This window comes from Mobula birostris, chromosome 13, assembly GCF_030028105.1.
Source record: "Mobula birostris isolate sMobBir1 chromosome 13, sMobBir1.hap1, whole genome shotgun sequence".
Taxonomy (NCBI): Eukaryota; Metazoa; Chordata; class Chondrichthyes; order Myliobatiformes; family Myliobatidae; genus Mobula; species Mobula birostris.
In genome coordinates, this window is record NC_092382.1 from 93,868,821 (window position 1) to 93,882,616 (window position 13,796).

Genomic DNA, 13,796 nt, shown 5'->3' on the forward strand with positions numbered 1-13,796 from the left:
GGCCAGATGGTTTGAAAAGACAGGGTATTGGGACTGGAGATTGGATGATTTAAACACCGGGCCAGATGGTTTGATAAGACAGGGTATTGGGATCGGAGATTGGATGATTTAAACACCGGGTCAGATGGTTTGATAAGACAGGGTATTGGGATCGGAGATTGGATGATTTAAACACCAAGCCAGATAGTTTGAAAAGACAGGGTATTGGGACTGGAGATTCGATGATTTAAACACCGGGTCAGATGGTTTGATAAGACAGGGTATTGGGATCGGAGACTGGATGATTTAAACACCAAGCCAGATAGTTTGAAAAGACAGGGTATTGGAACCAGAGATTGGGTAATTTAAACACCGGGTCAGATGGTTTGAAAAGACAGGGTATTGGGACCGGAGATTGGACGATTTAAACACTGGGCCAGATGGTTTGAAAAGGCAGGGTATTGGGACCGGAGACTGGATGATTTAAACACCGGGCCAGATGGTTTGAAAAGACAGGGTATTGGGACCGGAGATTGGATGATTTAAACACTGGGCCAGATGGTTTGAAAAGACAGGGTATTTGGACCGGAGGTGAGGGTTGGGCTGGTTCTGTTCGCTGCTCCACAACATTTGCTCTGCTCTCCGCTGCATTGAGACTGAGGCTGTGGGCCGGCTCCGGCTGCTCTGAGCTTTGTGTCTGTGAACCCCGTCATGTGATGGATTGAGACTGAGGCTGTTGGGCTGACCTGGGCTTCATGTCCATGGACTCACTTCCATTCTGAATGCTGTTGCTTGCTTTTATTGTTCGCACGAATTGTGTTTTTTTCCCCTCGCTGCCTTGAGTGTCAGTTTGTCTTTTTGTTCTGGGTTCTTTTGGGTTTCTTATTCTGTGGTTGCCTGTACAGAGACAAACCCGAAGCTGTATAATTTATACATACTTTGATAGTAAATGTACTTTGAACTTTGTTTTTGTTGGCTTGACAGGAGACTCTCTTACAAGTGCCATTCTTCTCCAGTGACTAAGTTCTGAGGGGCGGCCGGACTTGTGCAGTGTAGCTGTGGTTTCACGATGGACTGCCCTGAGCTCCAAGGTATGCTCAGTGCCTTTGGGATGGTCTTGCACCCTCCCCCTGATTTGTGCTTCTCTATTGTCATTTCCCTGACTTTTGTCTTCATTTTGGTTTGGTCTGTTGAAAATCTTCCAGATATTTGGACCTTACAGAGAGATGAGTATTCTTATGAATTCATTGAAAACAGATGATCCTCCAATTTTCTACATCAATAGGCATTAGCTCTGGGTAAGCTTCCATTAAGGTTCCATTTTTGTTTTCTTTTACTGTACCTGGTGTTGTAAATGGCTGTTGTGTGTTCTTCATGCTGGATGTTGCAGTCTTGGGAGACCCACAGTCTCCCAGGGAACTACATCTGCGTGAAGTGCATGTGGCTGCAACTCCTTGAAGACCGTGTTAGGGATCTGGAGCAGCAGCTGGATGGCCTTCAGCTTGTACAAGAGAGTGAGGAGATAATCGATCAGAATTACAGGGACGTAGGCACCCTGAAATTGCAGGAGGTGAGTAGCTGGGTGACTGTCAGGAGATATGGAAATGTGAATAGGCAGTTAGCATAGAGCACTCCTGTGGACATTTCCCTCAATGATAAGTATACCATTTTGGATACTGTTGTGGGGGATGCCCTCCCAGGGGAATGTCACAGAGACTGGGTTACTGGCATTGAGCATGGGTCTGCGGTGCAGGAGGGGAAGGGGGAGGAGAGGGGAGTGGTAGCGATCGGGGGCTCAATAGTCAGGGGAACAGACAGGAGGTTCTTTGGACGTGAATGGGATACCAGAATGGTATGTTGCCTCCCAGATGTCAGGAATGTCTCGGATTGTGTCCACAACATTTTGGAGAGGGATGGAAAGCAGCCAGATGTCTTCGTACACATTGGTACCAATGACATAGGAAGCAAAAGCAAAGAGGTCCTGGAGAGACAACTTACAGAGCTGCAGAGGGTTGTGAATTTAGTCGGCTCCATCTTGGGCACCAGCCAACAACGTACCCAGGACATCTTCAAGGAGCGGTGTCTCAGAAAGGCAGCGTCCATTATTAAGGACCTCCAGCACCCAAGGCATGTCATTTTCTCACTGTTACCAACAGGTAGGAGGTACAGTAGCCTGAAGGCACACATTCAGTGATTCAGGAACAGCTTCTTCCCCTCTGCCAAACGATTCCTAATTGGACATTGAACCCGCGGAGACTACCTCACTTTTTATAATATATAATATTTCTGTTTTTTACACAATTTTTAGGCCAGGTCATTGGGTGTATTTAAGGCAGAGCTTGATAAGTTCTTGATTGGACATGGCATCAAATGTTACGGGGAGAGGTCTGGGGAGTGGGGCTGAGGTGGGGAAAATAGGATCAGCCATGACTGTCTGGCCAAATACCCTAATTCTGCTCCGATGTCTTATCGTCTAAAATGCTGGATAAACTCAGTAGTTTAGACAATATCAATGGAAAGGAATAAAGTGTTCGCATTTTGGGCTGAGACCCTTCTTCAGGATTGGCAAAGGTAGTTTACGAGAATCCCTTTCAGGAACCCCTACATCTGTACAGTGGAGAGCAGTCGAAGGGAAACGGGTTACATCTGAACCAGAGGGGACCAATATCCCAGTGGGCAGGTTTGCTAGAGCTGTTGTGGAGGGTTTAATCTAATTTGGCAGGAGAATGGAAATGGGAGCGATGGGGCTGAGGATGGAGCAGCTGGTATAAAAGTAGATACAGTGTATAGTGAGACGGTGAGGAAGGATAGACAAGTAGATACGGTGTGTAGTGAGACGGTGAGGAAGGACAGACAAGTAGATACGGTGTGTAGTGAGACGGTGAGGAAGGATAGACAAGTAGATACAGTGTGTAGTGAGACGGTGAGGAAGGACAGACAAGTAGATACGGTGTGTAGTGAGATGGTGAGGAAGGACAGACAAGTAGATACAGTGTGTAGTGAGACGGTGAGGAAGGACAGACAAGTAGATACAGTCTATAGTGAGACGGTGTGGAAGGATAGACAAGTAGATACAGTGTGTAGTGAGACAGTGAGGAAGGACAGACAAGTAGATACGGTGTGTAGTGAGATGGTGAGGAAGGATAGACAAGTAGATATGGTGTGTAGTGAGACGGTGAGGAAGGACAGACAGAACAAGTCAAGTCCAGTTTATTGTCATTCAGCTATGTACATGTATACTGTCGAACAAGACCAAGTTTCTCCAGACCAGAGCGTAAAACGCAGTAGTACAAATAACACACAATACCTCAGGAAAGTAAGAATAAAATCCTCAAATGATTTGCACATAAATAATCAAAATTCATAAATTAAATTTTATGGGAGGAAGTGTAAGGGCATATGTAGCACTTGCTCCGCTTACAAGGATAAGTGCCAGGAGGGAGATCAGTGAGGAGGGATGGGGGGGACGAATGGATGAGGGAGTCGCGTAGGGAGTGATCGCTGCGGAAAGCAGAGAGAGGTGGGGAGGGAAAGATGTGCTTAGTGGTGGGATCCCGTTGGAGGCGGCGGAAGTTATGGAGAATAATATGTTGGACCCGGAGGCTGGTGGGGTGGTTATTATTCTCCGTAACTTCCGCCACCTGGAACGGGATCCAACCACTAAGCACATCATTCCCTCCACCACCCCCACCCCCCCATCCTTCCCCACTGATCTCCTTCCTGGCACTTATCCTTGTAAGCGGAACAAGTGCTACACATGCCCTTACACTTCCTCCCTTACCACTATTCAGGGCCCCAGACAGTCCTTCCAGGTGAGGCGACACTTCACCTGTGAGTTGGCTGGGGTGATATACTGTGTCCGGTGCTCCCGATGTGGCCTTCTATATATTGGCGAGACCCGACGCAGACTGGGAGATCACTTTGCTGAGCACCTACGCTCTGTCCGCCAGAGAAAGCAGGATCTCCCAGTGGCCGCACATTTTAATTCCACATCCCATTCCCACTCTGACATGTCTATCCACGGCCTCCTCTACTGTAAAGATGAAGCCACACTCAGTTTGGGGGAACAGCACCTTATATTCTGTCTGGGTAGCCACCAACCTGATGACATGAACATTGACTTCTCTAACTTTCGCTAATGCCCCACCTCCCCCTCGTACCCCATCCGTTATTTATTTTTATACACACATCCTTTCTCTCATTCTCCTTTTTCTCCCTCTGTCCCTCTGACTATACCCCTTGCCCATCCTCTGGGTCCACCCCCCCCCCTTTGTCTTTCTCCCCGGACCTCCTGTGCCATGATCCTCTCATATCCCCTTTTGCCAATCACCTGTACAGCTCTTGGCTCCATCCCTCCCCGTCCTGTCTTCTCCTATCATTTTGGATCTCCTCCTCCCCCTCCCACTTTCAAATCTCTTACTAACTCTTCCTTCAGTTAGTCCTGACGAAGGCTCTCGGCCTGAAACGTCGACTGTACCTCTTCATAGAGATGCTGCCTGGCCTGCTGCGTTCACCAGCAACTTTGATGTGTGTTGCTTGAACAGTATGCTGGAATTAGCATAACAGACAAGTGATCTGAGAGCCCAATGTGGGGCAGGGGAACAGCTTTATATGCTCCTGGTGTGTTAGTATGAGCCAGGTCTGGTGTATTTTCACCTCTGATACCAAACCCAACATGGTGATGGACTGTAGGCAGATGACCGGTCAAAATTGCAGTCAGTGAGATTGGGTGAAGTTTGTCTTTAAACTAAATGTTAGGTTCAAAGTTTCAACCTTGGAAGAGTGAGGATAAAGTAAAAAGGAAGGAGAGTGCAGGAGAGGTTACAAAAGTTTCCAGAATAAATAAAAAGACAAAAAGCTTAGAAAGGGATATAAATTTAACTGATGGTAACATGGGGTTAAAACTGAATACAGTACTGAAAGTGTTATCTTTGAATGCTCACAGTGAACGAATAATGTCGACAATCTTGTAATGCAGACATTGGCAGGTATGACATCACGGGCATCACTAAAGGCTTTTTTATACTTCTGTGTCAATTTGACGCCATAGGTACGGCGTAGCTGCGAACCCTACGCAGAGCCTACGCGGATCCCTACGCCGTAGCCTGACGCGTGCCTCTCCCAAAATGTAACTACGCGTCACGGCAACACAGACCGCAACAGCTGTGATTGGTCCGCTTGGTAGCATTGCTTTTCCTCCTACGCTGCAATAGCTTCCCATTGGGTGACTGAAGGGCAGGGAAGGAACTCTGGCTGCAATGCTTTCCTTAAAACTTTACAGACCTCCGAAATTATGGAGGACACATTTCGCTTTTATGAGAAAAGATGCCGCTTCTTATTTACCCCGAGAAAGACTACCATGACCAGGAAGCCTTTCACAGGCAGGTGTGTGTGCATGCGTGACGTACACGAATTGCAGAGCGATGCAGACACACCAACGCACAAGTATAAATGCTCACAACGCGCATAGGCCACTTGCGTAGGTTATGTCGTCGAGTATAAATCAGCCTTCAGTCATGGTTGAACACAGATCAGTTGAGAACTTATCTTGCAAGGATACATGTTGTATCGAATGGACAGGAGGAGAAGCAGAGGGAGTGGGGTGGGAATTGGAGAGAGAGAGAGAGGAAAAAAAAAAGAAGAAAAAATAGGATTAGGAAAATGTAGAATCCTTGTGGGTAAAGGTAAGAAACTACAAGGGTGCAAAGACCCCGATGGGAGTTATGTACAGGCCTCGGAACAGTAACTAGGATGTGGGCTACAAATTACACCAGGAGATAGAAAAGGCATGTAGAAAGGGCAATGTAATGAAAGCCATGGGAGCTTCAATTTGCAGGTAGATTGGGAAAATTAGGTTGGTGTTGGATCCCAAAAGAAGGAATTTGTAGAAAGCCTTCGAGATGGCTTTTTAAGGCAGCTTGTGGTTGAGCTCACCAGGAAAAAGAGAATTCGGGATTGTGTTGTGTAGTGAGGGAGTTATCATAATGTGATACAATTCACCTTGCAGTTTGAGAGGGAGAAGCTAACATCAGATGTATCCGTACTACAGTGGGGTGAAGGGAACTACAGAGGCATGAGAGAGGAACTGGCCAAAGCTGATTGGAAGGGGACATTAGCAGGGATGTTGGCAGAACAGCAATGGCTGGGGTTTCTGGGAGTAATTTGGAAGGTGCAGGATAGATGAATACCAAAGATGAAGAAACATTGTAGAGGGAGGATGAAGCAAATGTGGCTGAAAAGGAAAGTCAAAGACAGGATGAAATCAAAAGAGAGGGCATACAATAAAGCAATAATTAGTGGGAAGCTGGGTGATTTTAAAAACCAAGTGAAGGCATTAAAAAAAAACAAGAAAGAGAAAAGATGAAATCTCAAGGTTAATTCAGCAACAGTATAAAAGAAAAAACCAAAAGCTTTTTCAAACATATGAAGAGTAAAATAGAAGGAAGAATGGAAAATTGATGCTGGAGATGTCTTAAAAAGGAATAAAGATGGGTGGACAAACTTAGTAAGTATTTTATGTTTGTCATCACTGTGAAAGGCACAATCAGTGTTACAGAAATTTGAGTGTTGGTGCAGAAGTGAGTGTGGTTGCCATTACTAAGGAGAAGGTGATTGCGTAGCTGATAGGTATGAAAGTAGATAAGTCACCTGGACCAGATATACTACCCCCCAGGGTTCTGAAAGGTTGCTGAAATTATTGTGGAGGCATTAGTAGTGATCTTTCAACAATCACTAGATTCTGGACTGGTTTTGGAGGAGTGGAAAATTGTAAATGAAGGCAAAAGACAGAAAATTATAGGCAACAGAAAACACACAGACTGCGAACAATGGACTGTTCATTTTACTCACGCAGGTATCACATGTTGAAAGCCACAGATGCAAATTCACCCACTGACAGAACTGAGAGGAGTTCCTGGAATAGGGTGGCGAGCTGATACAGGGAGAGTGAGACAGAAAGGTTGGGGGGGTGGTTGGTGAGTGAGGGTTAGAGAGATGCCATGTAGTTTGTGGGGCTGAATATTCAGTTTCTCTGCAAAACATTCCAAATTATTCACTCTGCTTCTGTGGCCATTGCAGTTCCAATAGGAACATCCCTCTGGTTAATTCTGCCCTGTTCTGTTCTCCTGTTTGTTACCGAAAGCAAACAGACCGAGGACAGAGGGGTTTTCATATTACAGACACTGGTCACATTTGGTGAAAGGTCACAGGTCAAAAACAATGTGTTGAAGTGTTCGAGGGGATGGGGATTGGGAGAGCAAGAAAGTGAAAGACAGTAGAGCTGAGAGAGGAAGGGAGAGAGAGTCACAGAGTCATACAACACAGAAACAGGCCCTTTGGCCCACTGGGTACGTGCTGACCACCAAACACCTTTGACACTGATCCTACGCTAATCCCACGTTATTGGCTCCACATTCCCCGGAGGGCAGTTTTCTGTGGCCATTTAAATCAGTGAAACCAAGACACCCTGCTCTAGAGTTCCCTCCTGAGGCCTCTCCATCTCATTATGCAAAAAGACAACACACTAGGAGCAGGAGACGTCTCCGGCCCCTCAAGCCCCGGTCACCACTCACTGGTTGATCTGTCCTAGTCCCACACCAGTGCACAAGAACGGAGAAGCCTATTAAAAGTGGTGGATACAGCCCAGTCCCCAGGAAAAGCTCTCCCCACCATTGAGCACATCTGCAAGGAGCATTGACACAAGAAACCAGCATCCATCATCAGTGACCCCCATCATCCAGACCGTGCTCTCCACTCACTGCTTCCATTGGACAGGAGGTACGGGAGCCTTGGGTCTCACACCACCAGGTCAAGAACAGTTATTCCCCATTCACCCATCAGGCTGCTGGTCCAGTGAGGATAACTTCACTCACCTCAATCCTAACCTGATTCCACAACCTATGGACTCACTGTCAAGGACTGTACATCTCATGTTCTCGGTATTATTTATTTATCTATCTATCTGTCTTTCTACAGTGCTTTGAAAAAGTATTCAGCCCCCCAACACCTTGTTCACATAAATGAGTATTGGCACTGTATTGTCAGGGATTTTGATCAATTTAACTGAGAATTTTTATTTGTGAATCACATTTTTTTTTCACAGTGGAGCCGAAAAAAACAGGGGAAATTGTAAAGCATTCAAAAATGGAAATATCAGCAGTTCAAATGTATTCATCCCCCCTTTGTTCTGTACTGAAGAGGCCAGGCTGACTCAAGGGTCGAGACGTTCGGGTGCGAGACAGATTCGGAGAGACGTCGAGTCACGTTCGAGTGGAAGTAGTCGGAGTGAGGTCGTGGCAGAGTCGGGACGTGCGGAGTGGAGGAAATTCAGATCGGCAGGCCCAGCATAAACACATCCCAAAGAAGAAGTGTTCTAACTGGAGGCTGAGGCTGACAAGGGAAGTTGAAGATCGCATAAAAGCAAAAGAGAGGGCATGTATCGTAAAAATTAGTGTGAAGCTAAAGGATTGGGAAGACGATGAAAACCAACAGAAGGCAACTTAAAAAGCAGTAAGGAGAGAAATGTGAAATACGAAGGTAAGCTATCCAATAAAAGTGAATACAGAAGTTTTTTTCAGATATATAAAGAGTAAAAGAGATGTTAGAGTGGATATTGGACCAATGGAAAACTGTTGGAGAGGTTGTAATGGGGGACAACGAAATAGTGGATGAATTTACAAATATTTTGTGTCAGTCTTCACTGTGGAAGACAATATTTCAGAAATTCAAGAGGTGTCAGTGTGCAGAGTGAGTGTGGGTGCCTCAAACACCATTCATAAATTTGCCGATTCCACAACTATTGTTGGCAGCAGTTCGGATGGTGATGAGGGGGTGGACAGGAGTGGGATCGATTAGCTGGATGTGTGGTGTCAAAACAACAACTTTGCACCTAATGTCAGTCAGACCAGGGAATTGACTGTGGACTTCAGCAAGGGGAAGTCGAGGGAACACACACCAGTCTTCAGTGAGGGGTCAACAGTGGAAAGGGTGAGTAGTTTCAAGTACCTGGGCGTCAACATCTCCGAAGATCGATCCTGGGCCCAACATTAATAGAATTACAAAGAAGGCATGAGAGTGGATATATTTAAGAGTTTGAGGAGACTTGGTTTGTCACCAAAGACACTCAAATTTCTACAGAAGTACTGCAGAGAGCATTCGAACTGGTTGTATCACTGTCCAGTATGGAGAGGATACTGTACAGGATCAGAAAAAGCCACATAAAGTTGCAAACTCAGACAGCTCCATCAGGGACACTAACCTCCCCAACATCGAGGATTAATTGAACAGGAAATCCTCCAAAAGGCAGCATCCAATCCAGTATGAAGGATCCATCACCCAGGACAAGCCCTCTGCCTGACAAACCTATAACAATTTTTTGAGGAAATTACAAGTAGGCTAGACAAGGGAGATGCAGTGGATGTTGTATATTTGGATTTTCAGAAGCCCTTTGACAAGGTGCCACACATGATGCTACTTAACAAGATAAGAGCCCATGGAATTACGGGAAAGTTACATACGTGGATAGAGCATTGGCTGATTGGCAGGAAACAGAGAGTGGGAATAAAGGGATCCTATTCTGGTTGGCTGCCGGTTACCAGTGGTGTTCCACAGGGGTCCGTGTTGGGGCCACTTCTTTTCACGTTGTACATCAACGATTTGAATTATGGAATAGATGGCTTTGTGGCTAAGTTTGCTGACGATACGAAGATAGGTGGAGGGGCCGGTAGTGCTGAGGAAATGGAGAGTCAGCAGTGAGACTTGGATAGATTGGAAGAATGAGCAAAGAAGTGGCAAATGAAATACAATGTTGGAAAGTGTATGGTTATGCACTTTGGCAGAAGAAATAAACGGGTAGACTATTATCTAAATGGGGAGAGAATTCAAAGTTCTGAGATGCAACGGGACTTGGGAGTCCTCGTACAGGATACCCTTAAGATTAACCTCCAGGTTGAGTCGGTGGTGAAGAAGGCAAATGCAATGTTGGCATTCATTTCTAGAGGAGTAGAGTATAGGAGCAGGGATGTGATGTTGAGGCTCTATAAGATGATGGTGAGACCTCACTTAGAGTACTGTGTGCAGTTTTGGTCTCCTTATTTAAGAAAGCATGTGCTGACATTGGAGAGGGTACAGAGAAGATTCACTAGAATGATTCTGGGAATGAGAGGGTTAACATGTGAGGAACATTTGTCCACTCTTGGACTGTATTCCTTGGAGTTTAGAAGAATGAGGGGAGACCTCATAGAAACATTTCGAACGTTGAAAGGCATGATCAGATTGGATGTGGCAAAGTTGTTTCCCATGATGGGGGAGTCTAGTACGAGAGGGCATGACTTAAGGATTGAAGGGCGCCCTTTCAGAACAGAAATACAAAGAAATTTTTTTAGCCAGAGGGTGGTGAATCTATGGAATTTGTTGCCATGGGCAGCAGTGGAGGCCAAGTCATTGGGTGTATTTAAGGCAGAGATCGATAGGTATCTGAGTAGCCAGGGCATCAAAGGTTATGGTGAAAAGGCAGGGGAGTGGGACTAAATGGGAAAATGGATCAGCTCATGATAAAATGGTGGAGCAGACTCGATGGGCCGAATGGCCGACTTCTGCTCCTTTGCCTTACGGTCTTATGGTCTCATCTCATTGCTACCATCAAGGAGGAGGTGCCAGAGCTTGAAACCTCGGACTAACCGTATTAGGAACAGTTTCTTTCCCACCTCCCACCACCATCAGATTTATGAATGGACAATGAACCTATGTACACTCACTCTTTTCTTTTTCATTTTTTGCTCTTTTTCTACTTCTAATCAAATTGTATATATATTAAGTTAAATATCATATATGAATATGTTAAATATATAAATCTCTTATTGTAATTTACAGTATAGTTTTTTATTTTTATTGCACTGTACTGCTACCACAAAACAACAAATTTCACGACAAATACCAGTGATATTAAACCTGATTCTGATTCTGCTATTACTAAAGAGAAGTGGCTTGGGAAGCTGAAAGGTCTGAACCAGATGGACTTGCACCCCAGGGTTCTGTAAGAGGTAGCTGAAGGGATTATGGAGGCTTTAGTTGTGATCTTTCAACAATACTGAATTCCGGAATGATTCTGGAGGACTGGAAAATTGCAAATGTCACTCCACTCTTGAAAGGGGAGGGTGGCAGGAGACAATAAACTATAGGCCAGTTAGTCTGACTTCAGTGGTTTGTTGGTTGTTGGAGTCCGTTATTAACCATGAGGTTTTGGGGAACTTGAAGGCACATGAAAAATTAGACTGTAGTCTGCACGGTTTCCATAGGGGAAATCTTGCATGAGAAAGCTCTGAAATTATTTGAGAAAATAACAGGCAGGAGAGAGAAAAGAGAGTCAGTGGACGTTGTTAACCTGGATTTTCAGAAGGCCTTTGACAAGGTGATGCACATGAGTCTGCTAAACAAGAGCCCAGGGAAGATACCAGCATGGCTGACTGGCAGGAGGCAATGAGTGGGAATAAACGGGGCCTTTACTGGTTGGCTGCTGGTGAGTTGTGGTATTCTACAGGGTTTGGTGTTGGGACCGCTTCTTTTCACATGAATCGTCAGTGATCTTAATGACAGAATTGAGAGCTTTGTGCAATGTTTGAGGATGATACAAAGTTAACAGGAGGGGCAGGTAGTGCTGAGGAAGCAGGGTGTCTGCAGAAAGACAAATTAGGAGAATGGGCAAAGAAGTGGCAGATGGAATACAGTGTAGGGAAGTGTATGGACATAGACTTTGTTAGAAAGAATAAAGCCGTAGACTATTTTCTAAATGGGGAGAAAACCCAGAAATCAGAGTCAGAGAAGAGTCTCAGAACACCACAACACAGAAACAGGACCTTCTGTCCATCTAGTCCATGCTGAACTATTAACCTGCCTCGTCCAATTGACCTCCACCCAGACCAGAGCCCTCTGTACCCCTCCCACCCTTGTACAATCCACATTTGTCTTGAACGTTGAAATCGAACGCGCATCCACCTCTTCTGCTGGCAGCTTGTTCCACGCTCTCGCCTCTCTCTCAGTGAAGAAGATCCCTCTTGTGTTCCCCTGAAACAGTTCGAGCTCTGTTTACATTGACCCTCTCCATAATATTGTATTGTGAGGGGTATGGATAGGGTAAATAAACCTCTGTCACATCTCCCTCATTCTCCTACACTCTGGGGAATAAAGTCATCACCTGTTCAACCTTCCCTGTATCTCAGGTCCTCAAGTCCTGGTAACATCATTGTAAATTTTCTCTAGTTCTGCTCTCCCCCAGCTTGTACTTACACTGTCTGTACCCCTCATCATTGTGTTTACCTTTATTCCCCAGAGAGTAGGAGAATGAGCAGAGATTTGATAAAGTCATAACCTGTTCAACCTTCCCTGTAACCAACCTGACCAGGGGTTTATCCTGTGTCCACTCCCCCTCTAATGTCTGCTGTCCATTACAGATGATCTACACCTCCCACTCCACAATACTGACCCATTATAAACCTGGCTACAGTAATCCTGTGACTGTTTCCTCTCTGGCACCCGTGTCCATTCCTGTCCCTCTGCTCAATACTGACCCATCACTGAAGCTGTGGTTGTTAGAGGAAGCTCACTGACTGGGAACAATAGGCTCTTCATTGCAGAGCCTCAGGCTAGATGTTTGTTTGCTTTGCATACTTTTTCCAAATGTACATCAATAGTTGCACCGCTCAGCTCTGGGTTCATTACTGCGAGAAGCCGGTGCGGAGAATAGTCATTGACCTGTCGCTGAGTCTGACACCACTCACAGCAGAGAGTGAGGAGGTTGTAGGTGGTCCCATCTCCCTCCAGTTCACACAGCAACACCTCATCGGGAGTCACAGGTGAGTAGACATCCCCAAAACTGATCGAATCTGGAAATTTGTCTTGTGCTGTGTGTGTATGTGTTTGTTGCAGAGAGAGAGTGTCAATAAATGAAGGTAGGTGCAGCTCTTCTGTCTCATCCATCTGTAAGGTTTCAGGAAGAGATTTCTCACCTCTGGGGTCTCAGTCACGGAGATCTCACTGTATGTGTGATCCCAGTGAGGGGAGAGGGAGAGATCACCTCCTTCCGTGGGTACTCTGGGGTATCTCGTCTCTGTGGGTTCTCACCGAGGGAGGTTTCATCTCTGTCTTTGGGGTTTCAGTAGGGGAGAGAGTGAGGTCTCACTGCTGTTACTGGGGTCTCACTGAGGGAGATCCCACCTCTGTCACTGGGGTCTCACTGACGGAGATCTCATCTGTGCCCGCGGGGTTTCAGTGAGAGAGTGATGTATCTATCCCACTATAGACTGATATCCCTTTTGATCCTCAGTTCCCATCCCCATTTACACCTTGTCCTCAGCCCCAGTGTGTCATTTCTCTCTGAGTTAATTCCAGTCTTTCATTTCCAGAATGTCACCGGCTGAACTGAGGGTTGTGTTGCTGATCCTGGGTTTTCTGGGTGAGTAATGTCTTGTAAGGACAAACTGCGTGCTGTGTACAGTAAGAGGAAGTAGATGTTATTTATTGTTTCTATAGATGAGCAGAGACAGCCTGTATTTAATGGGGGAAAAGTACTGAAGGGATCTTGGGAACATTATGAATTCAATTTGACACCGGGACCCACGGCATTAGAGCTGGTGATCAGAAACGTCCAGATACCCAGTTTGGTAAAACAACAGTAGGGAGTGGAGGGAGTTGGGGAGGCAGAGAGGTTTCAGCAGAGAGTTTCAGGCTTGAAGACTGAGGAGAAGGCACGGCTGGAAATGCAGTGATGACACTCCGAGAGGCTGGGACTGGAGGGAGTGTTAAGAGGCTGGAGGACATTACAC